Source organism: Asterias amurensis, chromosome 17 (assembly GCF_032118995.1).
Source record: "Asterias amurensis chromosome 17, ASM3211899v1".
Taxonomy (NCBI): Eukaryota; Metazoa; Echinodermata; class Asteroidea; order Forcipulatida; family Asteriidae; genus Asterias; species Asterias amurensis.
Genome location: NC_092664.1, coordinates 13,424,414 through 13,440,161, shown reverse-complemented (window position 1 = coordinate 13,440,161; position 15,748 = coordinate 13,424,414).

The window sequence follows — 15,748 nt, the reverse complement described above, 5'->3', positions numbered from 1 at the left end:
TGGGGAGAGGTTGGCAGTATAAAACATTGTGAGAAACGGCTCCTTTTGAAGTGGAGTAGTTTTCAAGATATAAGTATATTTCCACGAATTTGATTTCGAGACCTCAAGTTTAGAACTTGAGGTCTCGAAATCAACCATCTAATCGTACACAACTTCGTGTGACTAGGGTGTTTTCTTCTTTCATTATTATCTCGCAATTTTGATGACCGATTGAGCTAAAATTTTCACAGGTTAGTTATTTTATGGAACAGTAACTGTCCCTTCAGGGCTAAAAAAATAACCACTGGCCACAATCTTAGTAATGGGCAAGTAACTGTTTGTGCTAAAAACAAAATAACCATAAGTCAAATTCAAGTAGTCATGATCTGGGTACTTTTTGTAGGACAAAAAAACACAATGTCCACAGATTTACATTAAACTTACACAGTTTGAAGATAAATGATAGTAGAAAGCTTCCCTGAAAATATTACTTGCTGTGGCGCTGTAGTTTTTGGAAAATGAGTAAAACAATGTCATGGGAAAAAAAATTGCCTTGGTGATCACGAGACAAAAATTATTTTTATAACATATAAAAACATATTTTCATGAAATTGTTTTGAAATTGTCAAAAACTACAGCACCTCAGCAACTAATATTTTTAGGTATGCTTTCTACTATCATTATCTTCAAACGGTGTAAGTTTAGTGTAAATCTGTGGACACTGTGTTTTGTGTTACGAAAAGTACCCAAATTGGACAACTGGCCATACAGTAGTCCAGTAATTTTAGAAGTGGGCTAATAACCCCACAATTTAACAAGTCCTACTGTCGAGTGTTAATTCCCACACACACTTTCATGAAATTTACGAAAGCCCATGCTTGGTCCAGTGGTTTTTTCTTTAAAACTGTTCCTGTTATGCACCCAGTTGTTATGCTTTATAGAGTTTTCTTTACCTTTTCCTCATTTTTTTCACAGAGTTATAGTTGTCATTTTACATCTAGCATCTTAAGTAATATGAATCATTTATCATAATCAAAGCTTATTGATTCGAGAATGTACATGTCTAATCATGAAATTGCTATGCACCTTGTTACGCTTTATGGAGTTTTCTTCACTTGTTCTTCCTTTTTTTCACAGAGTTTTATTTTTACAGAGTTCTTCAGAGTTTATGTTTTTCATTTTGCATCTAGTATCTTAAACAATATTTATCAATATAATATCATTATCAAAGCCTTTTGATTTGAGAGTGTACATGTCTAATCCTGAAGTGAAGGAAAGGAAAATGAGCATTTGGATTGGCCACAGTTCAAACTTCTTAAAGGGAAGGTAAACGTTTGGTAATTACTCAAAACAAATATTAACTTAAAAACTGACTTGGTAACGAGCATTGGGGAGCTGTTGGTAGTATAAAACATTGTGGGAAACGAATACCTCTGAAGTTACGTTGCTTTTGAGAAAGAGGTAATTTCTCACTAAATTAATAAAAGACTTCTAGCTAGAAGTCTTTTATTCCTATCTGAAAGCATGCAAAAATTTGTCCAACATGGGTGTTTTTTCTTTCATCATTTTTCTCGCAACTCCGATGACCAATTGAGCTCAAATTTTCACTGGTTTGTTATTTTATGCATATGATGAGATACACCAAGTAAGGACACTGGTTTTTGACAATTACCAATAGTGTCCCTTCCCTTTAAAATCATTGTAACTTAGAATCACGATTGTCACAAATATTGTACTCAAGTTGTCAGAGTTTTTGCTCACAGTGTTTATTAAGTTTCAAAACACACGTAAAGGTTGAAAGGAGTACATTATAAGAGTTGTGGTGTTTCATCCTGTAGAAATTTAATAGCATCAGTACTATAATGTGTATGGTGGAGAAAAAAAAAATCCTATGAAAGAGGGCATTTTCTTAGAAGAAAAAATAATCTCAAAACAACTCTCTAATAGATCAAGTCGCATAACAATATCAACCAATGCTGCACATGTGTTTCAGGCTTTTTTTTCAGGCGACTCTTGAAGTATAAAGTATAAAAAACCAATAATTTGGGGTTGAATGAACAAAACTTTATTTACAGCAGGATTTGAACCTGCTACCTCTTGGTTTACACACTTGTGCTCTAAATGGTCTCCTTTTTTGCGAATATCTTTGTAGGAGGGTGCCAGTCACAAGCCATTCAACCTGTAACTGCCATAATTGCTTCTGATTGGCACCCTGAAAAGGGACATTGACCAACCAGGGATACTGCCAACTTTAGGGCTAGCTTGCTATTCCTGTGTCTAAATCTTGTCTTTGTTCAACCCAAAATTAACTTTGAATTTACCAAGTTGGTTTTCATTGTGGTTTATTACTTGATGTCTGATAGCCATTTTTTAACAATTTTTCTAACGATTTAAAAATTAGACTAAATCTTGGAAAATCGGTTTGAACAAGTCTGCATTATTAGCTGTTCAAAGTTGTCTGTTTCTAATCACAAACATAGGTTGATTAATATCAACAAAACTAGACAAAAATACCCAGAATACATAATATTTGCAGCTTGGGAAGGTAAATCCATTTGTTGGAATTTAATGTATATTTGAATGGTATCCTCATAGTGTAAGTTTCTGCGATTGCCGGTAAACGATTTTGCTATGGAAATAGGCTGATCCACTATTACATGGAGATTTTCAGTGCCATGACTGCATGGGATCCTAACCAATATGGTGCCCATTAACAAAACTTTGCTCTGGGCAAGTCTGTGGTAAAAAATAAAAAACACTCGCCATAGATCTTAGCATTGGGCCAGTTACTGTTTGTGCTAGAACAAAACAAGCTCTGGCCAAAGTCAAGCAATCTTTGTATTGGGCCAGGGCTCCAAAATATGAACTGGCCTGTCCAGTAAATCTAGTATAGGGCCAGTTTTAAACCCTCGGTGTTGCTCAGGTTTGTAATTTGTTTCCACAATGTTGTTTTTTTTAATAAAAGTTGGGGTTTTTAATACAATGTTTTTGTTTCAGTTATTTTCATTTTCACTGGGGGAATAAATGAGTAGGGAAAGGGTGTTTTAAAATGGCAGATTAACACTGGCAGGTTCAAGTCCAGGCGGAAACGGACCCACTCAATGCAACATAAAGGTATTAGACAATTTTGGTAATTGTCAAAGACCAGTCTTCTCACGTTTGGTGTATCCCATCAAAGCATAAAATAACAAATCTGTGAAAATTTTGACTCAACTGGTCAATTTAGCCTTTTTGAGATATGGTGGGCACTATAGAATTGCACTGTTTGGTTTGGGTGGTACAAACAAATTTAGCCCAAACGTTACAATGTTATAATATAATGTCCACCATGGCTTACGGATGTCCAAGAGAGTGGTGAAACTGAGAAAACACACCCTTGTTGCTCAGATGCCTAATAATACGCTTCAGCTGAAGTCTTGGTAATTATTGAGTGAAAAACGTATCTCACAAAACTACGTTACTTTAGTGGGAACCGTTTCTCACATTGTTTAGCAGCTCTCCTTGTCCAAGGGTGCGTTCCGCTGCTAGGGATCGTGCTTTTTACGCATGTGCTCCGCGCCTTTGGAACCGTCTCCCTCATCAAACTCGTCCCGTGGAGTCTTGCAGTTTTCAAGAAACATCTCAAAACTTTCCTGTTCACTGACTGATTGCTTTTACTGTTTTCCATTATCAGTGCCATTTTTTATTTGCTTATTGTTTAGTTTTTTTGAAAAGCGCTGTGGTACCTCGTGTAAGAGCGCTTTATAAATGTATCTTATTATGTTATTATTATAAGTAAGCTTTTATGCTAACTTAATTGTTTTGAGAAAAACCAATAGTGCAAAGTGCCTTAAGAGGAACACGCAGACCTACCAAGTCTCCCGCATTAGGCGTGAGACTCACGCATTTGGGCTCTGTCTCTCACGCTCACACGCACAGCAACCATTTTCTCACGCATTGGGGCCAGACCGGGAAAAAAAATTAAAATAAACGTCATGCATTGCCAAATCGCGCTTGTGTGTACAAAAAACGCAATCTACAATGTTTGCACAATCTTCAGATTGCACGCAGTTTATCAGAATGATCATTTTTTGTACAAACTCTTTGTACAAACAAATTTGCTCTTCCACGCTTTTGCTCTTCCAGCAGGTTCAACTAAAATTCGGCAGAGCGCAAAACACTTATTGCGCACAAGTTTTTCCCGATTCGTTTTTAATAGCAAACTCGTTAAATGCGCTCCACTAGCGAAGACACAGCAGGCAGAGGAAGTGAGCGGAGGATTTTGGACATCATTTTTAGTCATTTTGTTTTTAGTTTGAAAGGAAATAATCTGACACAATCGTACCTCCACAAAAACTATCAACATCTTCTGTGTACCTCATGTTACTTTTAATTATTATGAAGAGGTTTTTGATGCATTTTGGAACACATCTATGTCTGATTTTTTTTTCTTTAAAAAAAAAAAAAAAAAAAGTTGGGCGGCGATTTCGAAAGGCCTTCTAAAACTGGCAATTTTTTTTTCGGGGGGGGGGGCTGGAGCTTTGAAAAATCTCACGCATAGCTGGCCTCTGGACTTGGCATCTCTGGAATTGTGTATATTTGTGTATATTCCCATTGACTTGTGTATGGTTGTGTAGTTTCCCATTGACTTGTGTATGGTTGTATAGTTTCCCATTGACTTGTGTATGGTTGTGTAGTTTCCCATTGACTTGTGTATGGTTGTATAGTTTCCCTTTAACTTGTGTATGGTTGTGTAGTTTCCCATTGACTTGTGTATGGTTGTGTAGTTTCCCATTGACTTGTGTATGGTTGTGTAGTTTCCCATTGACTTGTGTATGGTTGTATAGTTTCCCTTTAACTTGTGTATGGTTGTGTAGTTTCCCATTGACTTGTGTATGGTTGTGTAGTTTCCCATTGACTTGTGTATGGTTGTGTAGTTTCCCATTGACTTGTGTATGGTTGTATAGTTTCCCTTTAACTTGTGTATGGTTGTGTAGTTTCCCATTGACTTGTGTATGGTTGTGTAGTTTCCCATTTACTTGTGTATGGTTGTGTAGTTTCCCATTGACTTGTGTATGGTTGTGTAGTTTCCCATTGACTTGTGTATGGTTGTATAGTTTCCCTTTAACTTGTGTATGGTTGTGTAGTTTCCCATTGACTTGTGTATGGTTGTGTAGTTTCCCATTGACTTTTGTACGGTTGTGTCAATTCCCATTGACTTGGGTATGGTTGTGAAGGGTCCATTGACTTGTGTATGGTTGTGTAGTTTCCCATTGACATGTGTATGGTTGTGTAGTTTCCCATTGACTTTTGTACGGTTGTGTCAATTCCCATTGACTTGGGTATGGTTGTGTAGTTTCCCATTGACTTGTGTATGGTTGTGTAGTTTCCCATTGACTTTTGTACAGTTGTGTCAATTCCCATTGACTTGGGTATGGTTGTGAAGGGTCCATTGACTTGTGTATGGTTGTGTAGTTTCCCATTGACATGTGTATGCTTGTGTAGTTTCCCATTGACTTTTGTACGGTTGTGTCAATTCCCATTGACTTGGGTATGGTTGTGAAGGGTCCATTGACTTGTGTATGGTTGTGTAGTTTCCCATTGACATGTGTATGGTTGTGTAGTTTCCCATTGACTTGTGTATGGTTGTGTAGTTTCCCATTGACTTTTGTACGGTTGTGTCAATTCCCATTGACTTGGGTATGGTTGTGAAGGGTCCATTGACTTGTGTATGGTTGTGTAGTTTCCCATTGACATGTGTATGGTTGTGTAGTTTCCCATTGACAGGTGTATGGTTGTGTAGTTTCCCATTTACATGTGTATGGTTGTGTAGCTCCCCTTGACTTTTGTATGGTTGTGTCAATTCCCATTGACATGGGTATGAGTGTGAAGGGTCCATTGACTTGTGTATGGTTGTGTAGTTTCCCATTGACTTGTGTATGGTTGTGTAGTTTCCCTTTGACTTGTGTATGGTTGTGTAGTTTCCCATTGACTTGTGTATGGTTGTGTAGTTTCCCATTGACTTGTGTATGGTTGTGTAGTTTCCCATTGACTTGTGTATGGTTGTGTAGTTTCCCATTGACTGGTGTATGGTTGTGTAGTTTCCCATTGACTTGTGTATGGTTGTGTAGTTTCCCATTGACTTGTGTATGGTTTTGTAGTTTCCCATTGACATGTGTATGGTTGTGTAGTTTCCCATTGGCTTGTGTATGGTTGTGTAGTTTCCCATTGACTTGTGTAAGGGTGTGTAGTTTCCCATTGACTTGTGTATGGTTTTGTAGTTTCCCATTGAATTGTGTATGGTTGTGTAGTTTCACATTGACTTGTGTATGGTTGTGTAGTTTCCCATTGACTTGTGTATGGTTGTGTCAATTCCCATTGACTTGTGTATGGTTTTGTAGTTTCCCATTGACTTGTGTATGGTTGTGTAGTTTTCCATTGACTTGTGTATGGTTGTGTAGTTTCCCATTGACTTGTGTATGGTTGTGTAGTTTCCCATTGACTTGTGTATGGTTTTGTTGTTTCCCATTGAATTGTGTATGGTTGTGTAGTTTCACATTGACTTGTGTATGTATGTGTAGTTTCCCATTGACTTGTGTATGGTTGTGTCAATTCCCATTGACTTGTGTATGGTTTTGTAGTTTCCCATTGACATGTGTATGGTTGTATTAAGTGTCCTAGTGACTTGTGTATGGTTATGTAGTTTCCCATTGACTTGTGTATGGTTGTGTAGTTTCCCATTGACATGTGTATGGTTGTATTAAGTGTCCTAGTGACTTGTGTATGGTTGTGTAGTTTCCCATTGACTTGTGTATGGTTGTGTAGTTTTCCATTGACTTGTGTATGGTTGTGTAGTTTCCCTTTGATTTGTGTATGGTTGTGTAGTTTCCCATTGACTTGTGTATGGTTGTGTAGTTTCCCATTGACTTGTGTATGGTTGTGTAGTTTCCCATTGACTTGTGTATGGTTGTGTCAATTCCCATTGACTTGTGTATGGTTGTGAAGTGTCCATTGACTTGTGTATGGTTGTGTAGTTTCCCATTGACTTTTGTACGGCTGTGTCAATTCCCATTGACTTGGGTATGGTTGTGAAGGGTCCATTGACTTGTGTATGGTTGTGTACTTTCCCATTGACATGTGTATGGTTGTGTAGTTTCCCATTGACTTTTGTACGGTTGTGTCAATTCCCATTGACTTGGGTATGGTTGTGAAGGGTCCATTGACTTGTGTATGGTTGTGTAGTTTCCCATTGACATGTGTATGGTTGTGTAGTTTCCCATTGACTTGTGTATGGTTGTGTAGTTTCCCATTGACTTTTGTACGGTTGTGTCAATTCCCATTGACTTGGGTATGGTTGTGAAGGGTCCATTGACTTGTGTATGGTTGTGTAGTTTCCCATTGACATGTGTATGGTTGTGTAGATTCCCATTGACTTTTGTACGGTTGTGTCAATTCCCATTGACTTAAGTATGGTTGTGAAGGGTCCATTGACTTGTGTATGGTTGTGTAGTTTCCCATTGACATGTGTATGGTTGTGTAGTTTCCCATTGACTTTTGTACGGTTGTGTCAATTCCCATTGACTTGTGTATGGTTGTGTAGTTTCCCATTGACTTGTGTATGGTTGTGTAGTTTCCCATTGACTTTTGTACGGTTGTGTCAATTTCCATTGACTTGGGTATGGTTGTGAAGGGTCCATTGACTTGTGTATGGTTGTGTACTTTCCCATTGACATGTGTATGGTTGTGTAGTTTCCCATTGACTTTTGTACGGTTGTGTCAATTCCCATTGACTTGGGTATGGTTGTGAAGGGTCCATTGACTTGTGTATGGTTGTGTAGTTTCCCATTGACATGTGTATGGTTGTGTAGTTTCCCATTGACTTTTGTACGGTTGTGTCAATTCCCATTGACTTGGGTATGGTTGTGAAGGGTCCATTGACTTGTGTATGGTTGTGTAGTTTCCCATTGACATGTGTATGGTTGTGTAGTTTCCCATTGACAGGTGTATGGTTGTGTAGTTTCCCATTTACATGTGTATGGTTGTGTAGCTCCCCTTGACTTTTGTATGGTTGTGTCAATTCCCATTGACATGGGTATGAGTGTGAAGGGTCCATTGACTTGTGTATGGTTGTGTAGTTTCCCATTGACTTGTGTATGGTTGTGTAGTTTCCCTTTGACTTGTGTATGGTTGTGTAGTTTCCCATTGACTTGTGTATGGTTGTGTAGTTTCCCATTGACTTGTGTATGGTTGTGTAGTTTCCCATTGACTTGTGTATGGTTGTGTAGTTTCCCATTGACTGGTGTATGGTTGTGTAGTTTCCCATTGACTTGTGTATGGTTGTGTAGTTTCCCATTGACTTGTGTATGGTTTTGTAGTTTCCCATTGACATGTGTATGGTTGTGTAGTTTCCCATTGGCTTGTGTATGGTTGTGTAGTTTCCCATTGACTTGTGTAAGGGTGTGTAGTTTCCCATTGACTTGTGTATGGTTTTGTAGTTTCCCATTGAATTGTGTATGGTTGTGTAGTTTCACATTGACTTGTGTATGGTTGTGTAGTTTCCCATTGACTTGTGTATGGTTGTGTCAATTCCCATTGACTTGTGTATGGTTTTGTAGTTTCCCATTGACTTGTGTATGGTTGTGTAGTTTTCCATTGACTTGTGTATGGTTGTGTAGTTTCCCATTGACTTGTGTATGGTTGTGTAGTTTCCCATTGACTTGTGTATGGTTTTGTAGTTTCCCATTGAATTGTGTATGGTTGTGTAGTTTCACATTGACTTGTGTATGTATGTGTAGTTTCCCATTGACTTGTGTATGGTTGTGTCAATTCCCATTGACTTGTGTATGGTTTTGTAGTTTCCCATTGACATGTGTATGGTTGTATTAAGTGTCCTAGTGACTTGTGTATGGTTATGTAGTTTCCCATTGACTTGTGTATGGTTGTGTAGTTTCCCATTGACATGTGTATGGTTGTATTAAGTGTCCTAGTGACTTGTGTATGGTTGTGTAGTTTCCCATTGACTTGTGTATGGTTGTGTAGTTTTCCATTGACTTGTGTATGGTTGTGTAGTTTCCCTTTGATTTGTGTATGGTTGTGTAGTTTCCCATTGACTTGTGTATGGTTGTGTAGTTTCCCATTGACTTGTGTATGGTTGTGTAGTTTCCCATTGACTTGTGTATGGTTGTGTCAATTCCCATTGACTTGTGTATGGTTGTGAAGTGTCCATTGACTTGTGTATGGTTGTGTAGTTTCCCATTGACTTTTGTACGGCTGTGTCAATTCCCATTGACTTGGGTATGGTTGTGAAGGGTCCATTGACTTGTGTATGGTTGTGTAGTTTCCCATTGACATGTGTATGGTTGTGTAGTTTCCCATTGACTTGTGTGTGGTCGTGTAGTTTCCCATTGACTTATGGTTGTGAAGCGCCATTGACTTGTGTATGGTTGTGTAGTTTCCCATTGACTTGTGTATGGTTGTGTAGTTTCCCATTGACATGTGTATGGTTGTATTAAGTGTCCTAGTGACTTGCGTATGGTTGTGTAGTTTCCAATTGACTTGTGTATGGTTGTGTAGTTTCCCATTGACGTGTGTATGGTTGTGTAGTTTCCCATTGACTTGTGTATGGTTGTGTAGTTTCCCATTGACATGTGTATGGTTGTGTAGTTTCCCATTGACTTGTGTATGGTTGTGTAGTTTCCCATTGACTTGTGTATGGTTGTGTCAAATCCCATTGACATGTGTATGGTTGTGTAGTTTCCCATTGACTTGTGTATGGTTGTGTAGTTTCCCATTGACTTGTGTATGGTAGTGTAGTTTCCCATTGACTGGTGTATGATTGTGTAGTTTCCCATTGACATGTGTATGGTTGTGTAGTTTCCCATTGACATGTGTATGGTTGTGTAGTTTCCCATTGACTTGTATATGGTTGTGTAGTTTCCCATTGACTTGTGTATGGTTGTGTAGTGTCCCATTGACTTGTGTATGGTTGTATTAAGTGTCATATTGACTTGTGTAAGGTTGTGTAGTTTCCCATTGACTTGTGTATGGTTGTGTAGTTTCCCATTGACTTGTGTATGGTTGTGTAGTTTCCCATTAACTTGTGTATGGTTGTGTAGTTTCCCATTGACTTGTGTATGGTTGTGTAGTTTCCCATTGTCATGTGTTTGGTTGTGTAGTTTCCCATTGACTTGTGTATGGTTGTCATGTTTCCCATTGACTGGTGTATGGTTGTGTAGTTTCCAATTGACTTGTGTATGGTTGTGTAGTTTCCCATTGACTTGTGTATGGTTGTGTAGTTTCCAATTGAGTTGTGTATGGTCATGTCAATTCCCATTGACGTGTGTATAATTGTGAAGTGTGCATTGACTTTTGTATGGTTGTGTAGTTTCCATTGACGTTTGTATGGTTGTGTAGTTTCCATTGACTTTTGTACATGGTTTTGTCAATTCCCATTGACTTGTGTATGGTTGTTAAGTGTCCATTGACTTGTGTATGGTTGTGTAGTTTCCCATTGACATGTGTATGGTTGTGTAGTTTCCCATTGACTTCTGTATGGTTGAGTAGTTTCCCATTGACTTGTGTATGGTTGTGAATTGTCCCATTGACTTGTGTATGGTTGTGTAGTTTCCCATTGAGTTGTGTATGGTTGTATTAGTGTCCTATTGACTTGTGTATGGTTGTGTAGTTTCCAATTGACTTAAAAATAAACGTCATGCATTGCCAAATCGCGCTTGTGTGTTCAAAAAAGGCAATCTACAATGTTTGCACAATCTTCAGATTGCACGCAGTTTATCAGAATCATCATTTTTTGTACAAATTTTGTACAATCAGAGCACAAATTTGCAGATTGCGCACGCTTTTGCTCTTTCAGCAGGTTCAACTAAAATTCGGCAGAGCCCAAAATGCTTATTGCGCATGCGCTCCACTAGCGAAGACACAACAGGCAGAGGAAGTGAGCGGAGCATTTTGGACATCATTTTTAGTCAATTTGTTTTTTTAGTTTGGAAAGAAAGTATCTGATACAATCGTACCTCCACATGAACCATCAACATATTCTGCGTACATCATGTTAGTTTTAATTATTATGAAGAGGTTTTTGATGCATTTTGGAACACATTTTTTTCCATAATTACATTTCTGATTTTTTTCCTATTAAAAAAAAAAAAAAAAAAAAAAGGGCGGCTATTTCGAAAGGCCTTCTAAAACTGGCAATTTTTTTTTTCGCGGGGGGGGGGTTGAGCTTTGAAAAATCTCACGCATAGCTGGCCTCTGGACTTGGCATCTCTGGAATTGTGTATGGTTGTGTATATTCCCATTGACTTGTGTATGGTTGTGTAGTTTCCCATTGACTTGTGTATGGTTGTGAAGTGTCCCATTGACTTGTGTATGGTTGTGTAGTTTCCCATTGACTTGTGTATGGTTGTGTAGTTTCCCATTGACTTGTGTATGGTTGTGTAGTTTCCCATTGACTTGTGTATGGTTGTGAAGTGTCCATTGACTTGTGTATGGTTGTGTAGTTTCCCATTGACTTGTGTATGGTTGTGTAGTTTCCCATTGACATGTGTATGGTTGTATTAAGTGTCCTATTGACTTGTGTATGGTTCTGTAGTTTCCAATTGACTTGTGTATGGATGTGTAGCCCAATGACATGTGTATGGTTGTGTAGTTTCCCATTGACTTGTGTATGGTTGTGTCAATTCCCATTGACTTGTGTATGGTTGTGAAGTGTCCATTGACTTGTGTATGGTTGTGTCAATTCCCATTGACTTGTGTATGGTTTTGTAGTTTCCCATTGACATGTGTATGGTTGTATTAAGTGTCCTAGTGACTTGTGTATGGTCATGTAGTTTCCCATTGACTTGTGTATGGTTGTGTAGTTTCCCATTGACATGTGTATGGTTGTATTAAGTGTCCTAGTGACTTGTGTATGGTTGTGTAGTTTCCCATTGACTTGTGTATGGTTGTGTAGTTTCCCTTTGATTTGTGTATGGTTGTGTAGTTTCCCATTGACTTGTGTATGGTTGTGTAGTTTCCCATTGACTTGTGTATGGTTGTGTAGTTTCCCATTGACTTGTGTATGGTTGTGTCAATTCCCATTGAGTTGTGTATGGTTGTGAAGTGTCCATTGACTTGTGTATGGTTGTGTAGTTTCCCATTGACTTGTGTATGGTTGTGTAGTTTCCCATGACTTGTGTATGGTTGTGTAGTTTCCCATTGACTTTTGTACGGTTGTGTCAATTCCCATTGACTTGGGTATGGTTGTGAAGGGTCCATTGACTTGTGTATGGTTGTGTAGTTTCCCATTGACAGGTGTATGGTTGTGTAGTTTCCCATTTACATGTGTATGGTTGTGTAGCTCCCCTTGATTTTTGTATGGTTGTGTCAATTCCCATTGACATGGGTATGGTTGTGAAGGGTCCATCGACTTGTGTATGGTTGTGTAGTTTCCCATTGACATGTGTATGGTTGTGTAGTTTCCCATTGACTTGTGTGTGGTCGTGTAGTTTCCCATTGACTTATGGTTGTGAAGCGCCATTGACTTGTGTATGGTTGTGAAGTGTCCATTGACTTGTGTATGGTTGTGTAGTTTCCCATTGACTTGTGTATGGTTGTGTAGTTTCCCATGACTTGTGTATGGTTGTGTAGTTTCCCATTGACTTTTGTACGGTTGTGTCAATTCCCATTGACTTGTGTATGGTTGTGAAGGGTCCATTGACTTGTGTATGGTTGTGTAGTTTCCCATTGACAGGTGTATGGTTGTGTAGTTTCCCATTTACATGTGTATGGTTGTGTAGCTCCCCTTGATTTTTGTATGGTTGTGTCAATTCCCATTGACATGGGTATGGTTGTGAAGGGTCCATCGACTTGTGTATGGTTGTGTAGTTTCCTATTGACATGTGTATGGTTGTGTAGTTACCCATTGACTTGTGTGTGGTCGTGTAGTTTCCCATTGACTTATGGTTGTGAAGCGCCATTGACTTGTGTATGGTTGTGTAGTTTCCCATTGACTTGTGTATGGTTGTGTAGTTTCCCATTGACATGTGTATGGTTGTGTAGTTTCCCATTGACTTGTGTATGGTTGTGTAGTTTCCCATTGACTTGTGTATGGTAGTGTAGTTTCCCATTGACTGGTGTATGATTGTGTAGTTTCCCATTGACATGTGTATGGTTGTGTAGTTTCCCATTGACATGTGTATGGTTGTGTAGTTTCCCATTGACTTGTGTATGGTTGTGTAGTTTCCCATTGACTTGTGTATGGTTGGGTAGTGTCCCATTGACTTGTGTATGGTTGTATTAAGTGTCATATTGACTTGTGTAAGGTTGTGTAGTTTCCCATTGACTTGTGTATGGTTGTGTAGTTTCCCATTGACTTGTGTATGGTTGTGTAGTTTCCCATTAACTTGTGTATGGTTGTGTAGTTTCCCATTGACTTGTGTATGGTTGTGTAGTTTCCCATTGTCATGTGTTTGGTTGTGTAGTTTCCCATTGACTTGTGTATGGTTGTCATGTTTCCCATTGACTGGTGTATGGTTGTGTAGTTTCCAATTGACTTGTGGATGGTTGTGTAGTTTCCCATTGACTGGTGTGTATGGTTGTGTAGTTTCCCATTGACTTGTGTATGGTTGTGTAGTTTCCAATTGAATTGTGTATGGTCATGTCAATTCCCATTGACGTGTGTATGGTTGTGAAGTGTGCATTGACTTTTGTATGGTTGTGTAGTTTCCATTGACGTTTGTATGGTTGTGTAGTTTCCATTGACCTTTGTACATGGTTTTGTCAATTCCCATTGACTTGTGTATGGTTGTTAAGTGTCCATTGACTTGTGTATGGTTGTGTAGTTTCCCATTGACATGTGTATGGTTGTGTAGTTTCCCATTGACTTCTGTATGGTTGAGTAGTTTCCCATTGACTTGTGTATGGTTGTGAATTGTCCCGATGACTTGTGTATGGTTGTGTAGTTTCCCATTGAGTTGTGTATGGTTGTATTAGTGTCCTATTGACTTGTGTATGGTTGTGTAGTTTCCAATTGACTTAAAAATAAACGTCATGCATTGCCAAATTGCGCTTGTGTGTTCAAAAAAGGCAATCTACAATGTTTGCACAATCTTCAGATTGCACGCAGTTTATCAGAATCATCATTTTTTGTACAAATTTTGTACAATCAGAGCACAAGTTTGCAGATTGCGCACGCTTTTGCTCTTCCAGCAGGTTCAACTAAAATTCGGCAGAGCCCAAAATGCTTATTGCGCATGCGCTCCACTAGCGAAGACACAACAGGCAGAGGAAGTGAGCGGAGGATTTTGGACATCATTTTTAGTCAATTTGTTTTTTTAGTTTGGAAAGAAATAATCTGACACAATCGTACCTCCACATGAACCATCAACATATTCTGCGTACATCATGTTAGTTTTAGTTATTATGAAGAGGTTTTTGATGCATTTTGGAACACATTTTTTTCCATAATTACATTTCTGATTTTTTTCCCATTAAAAAAAAAAAAAAAAAAAAAAAAGGCGGCTATTTCGAAAGGCCTTCTAAAACTGGCAATTTTTTTTTACGCGGGGGGGGGGTTGAGCTTTGAAAAATCTCACGCATAGCTGGCCTCTGGACTTGGCATCTCTGGAATTGTGTATGGTTGTGTATATTCCCATTGACTTGTGTATGGTTGTGTAGTTTCCCATTGACTTGTGTATGGTTGTATAGTTTCCCAATGACTGGTGTATGGTTGTGTCAAATCCCATTGACTTGTGTATGGTTGTGAAGTGTCCCATTGACTTGTGTATGGTTGTGTAGTTTCCCATTGACTTGTGTATGGTTGTGTAGTTTCCCATTGACTTGTGTATGGTTGTGTAGTTTCCCATTGACTTGTGTATGGTTGTGAAGTGTCCATTGACTTGTGTATGGTTGTGTAGTTTCCCATTGACTTGTGTATGGTTGTGTAGTTTCCCATTGACATGTGTATGGTTGTATTAAGTGTCCTATTGACTTGTGTATGGTTCTGTAGTTTCCAATTGACTTGTGTATGGATGTGTAGCCCAATGACATGTGTATGGTTGTGTAGGTCCCATTGACTTGTGTATGGTTGTATAGTTTCCCATTGACTTGTGTGTATGGTTGTGTAGTTTCCCATTGACTTGTGTATGGTTGTGTAGTTTCCAATTGACTTGTGTATGGTTGTGTCTGTTATGGTATTTACGTCATGTACCAATATGACCTTGGTCACCAATAAAGTGACGCGCATGCGTCGTTGTTGTTCTGTAAACCATCGATATTGTTACATGGTGGCAGCGTGAAGCTCCATTTTAATCTGCAAATTTCTAGTAGTAGAATCCTCTTAAGTGATCCGATAGACACGGGAGTGTGACTAGAAATGGCGACAGGACATGCAGGATCGCCATTAGCGGAGGACAATGTCGTTGAACAGTTAAACGCCGATGAAAATATTGGCCCGGGCAACCAACAACATGGCGCCGTGCCGAAGGGACCTGCACCCGTCGGCGGCATTCGACCTCCGGCCCCGATGCAAGTTTCGAGAGGGGTCATAGAAAACTGGAAGACATGGAAGCAAATGTGGAGTAACTATGGCATCGTTACACAGCTCCAGAAACAAACGCCAGCATACCGCACAGCCTTGTTCCTGCATGCAATTGGATCACAAGGACTTGAGATTTATAAGAGTTTCAACTTCCCCAACGAAGACGATTCCAGAGATTTGGACAAAATCTTAAAGGCATTTGATAAATATGCCATAGGAGAAGTGAATGAGACATACGAGCGGTACTTGTTAAAC